The following is a 2,501-nucleotide window of genomic DNA, read 5'->3' as shown; positions in this document are numbered from 1 at the left end:
ACAACGGCGTGGTGGTGATGGAGGAGCGTGGCAATCCTGCAGGGCTTCGCCAAGCACCTACGGGAGAGGAGGAGGTGTCATGGGAGGGAGGGAGGCGCCAAGGGCTCAGGTATGGATGCCCTCCCTCCCCTCCACTATATATAGGGGCAGGGGAGAGGGGGGAGGCGCAGCCTTGCCCCTTCCTCCAAGGAAGGGGTGCGGCTAAGAGGGGGGGAGGAGTCCATCCTCCCCAAGGCACCTCGGAGGTGCCTTCCCCTTTTAGGACTCTCCCCTTTTTCCTATATCTTGGCGCATGGGCCTCTAGGGGCTGGTGCCCTTGGCCCATGTAGGCCAAGGCGCACCCCCTACAGCCCATGTGGCCCCCCGGGGCAGGTGGCCCCACCCGGTGGGCCCCCGGGACCCTTCCGGTGGTCCCGGTACAATACCGATGACCCCGAAACTTGTCCCGATGGCCGAAACAGGACTTACTATATATAAATCTTTACCTCCGGACCATTCTGGAACTCCTCGTGACGTCCGGGATCTCATCCGGGACTCCGAACAACATTCGGTAACCACATACAAGCTTCCTTTATAACCCTAGCGTCATCGAACCTTAAGTGTGTAAACCCTACGGGTTCGGGAGACATGCAGACATGACCGAGATGTTCTCCGGTCAATAACCAACAGCGGGATCTGGATACCCATGTTGGCTCCCACATGTTCCACGATGATCTCATCGGATGAACCACGATATCAAGGACTCAATCGATCCCGTATACAATTCCCTTTGTCTAGCGGTATGGTACTTGCCCGAGATTCGATCGTCGGTATACCGATACCTTGTTCAATCTCGTTACCGGCAAGTCTCTTTACTCGTTCCGTAACACATCATCCCGTGATCAACCCCTTGGTCACATTGTGCACATTATGATGATGTCCTACCGAGTGGGCCCAGAGATACCTCTCCGTTTACACGGAGTGACAAAATCCCAATCTCGATTCGTGCCAACCCAACAGACACTTTCAGAGATACCCGTAGTGTACCTTTATAGCCACCCAGTTACGTTGTGACGTTTGGCACACCCAAAGCACTCCTACGGTATCCGGGAGTTGCACAATCTCATGGTCTAAGGAAATGATACTTGACATTAGAAAAGCTTTAGCATACGAACTACATGATCTTGTGCTAGGCTTAGGATTGGGTCTTGTCCATCACATCATTCTCCTAATGATGTGATCCCGTTATCAACAACATCCAATGTCCATGGTCAGGAAACCGTAACCATCTATTGATTAACGAGCTAGTCAACTAGAGGCTTACTAGGGACATGGTGTTGTCTATGTATCCACACATGTATCTGAGTTTCCTATCAATACAATTCTAGCATGGATAATAAACGATTATCATGAACAAGGAAATATAATAATAATCAATTTATTATTGCCTCTAGGGCATATTTCCAACAATTGCTACCCCAAGGGCCCCCGTCCCCCCTAACCCTGGAGCGGTTAACCACAAGATCTAGCCCTTTGACTTCCCACGGACGGGCTTTGACCAGCGGACCTCTCCACCCGGTTGTGTCAGGTCAGCCCAGAGGGACACCTGGGAGCAACATCCGGGCCAAACCCATAGCTACATCCACTCCGTGTAGACCCGACGCGTCTGTTTCCCCCCTCCCGGTGCCGGCGGCGGCGCTGTCCGTGAGGGGGGCCACGCACCAAAGACGCGTGCCGCCTCTTCGGACATGCCACAACACCATCCCGCATGTATGAGGGCCCGGTACGATGCTCCGGTGGCATTGCTACTCCCGAGGGCCCCCGTCCCGCCTAACCCTGGAGCGGTTGACCAGGAGATCTAGCCCTTTGACTTCCCACGGACGGGCTTTGACCATTGGACCTATCCACCCGGTTGTGTCAGTTAGGCCCATAGGGACACCCGGGAGCAACATCCGGGCCGAACCCACAGCTACATCTACTCCGTGTAGACCCGACGCGTCCTTTTCCCCCCTCCAGGTGCCGGCGGCGGCGCCGTCCGTGACGGGGGCCACACCCCAGAGACGCGTGCCGCCTCTTCGGACATGCCATAACACCACCCCGCATGTATGAGGGCCCGGTACGACGCTCCGGTGGCATTGCTACCCCAGGGCCCCCGTCCCGACTAACCCTGGAACGGTTGACCACGAGATCTAGCCCTTTGACTTCCCATGGACGGGCTTTGACCAGTGGACCTCTCCACCCGGTTGTGTCAGGTCAGCCCAGAGGGACACCTGGGAGCAACATCCGGGCCAAACCCACAGCTACATCCACTCCGTGTAGACCCGACGCGTCTGTTTCCCCCCTCCAGGTGCCGGCGGCGGCGCAGTCCGTGACGGGGGCCACACCCCGGAGACGCGCGCCGCCTCTTCGGACATGCCACAACACCACCCCGCATGTATGAGGGCCCGGTACGACGCTCCGGTGGCATTGCTACACCCAGGGCCCCCGTCTCGACTAACCCAGGAGCGGTTGACCACGAGATC

The sequence above is a fragment of the Triticum aestivum genome, chromosome 2B (genome assembly GCF_018294505.1).
Source record: "Triticum aestivum cultivar Chinese Spring chromosome 2B, IWGSC CS RefSeq v2.1, whole genome shotgun sequence".
Lineage (NCBI taxonomy): Eukaryota > Viridiplantae > Streptophyta > Magnoliopsida > Poales > Poaceae > Triticum > Triticum aestivum.
The sequence above is the reverse complement of the archived record's forward strand: the minus strand, read 5'-3'. Positions refer to the sequence as shown.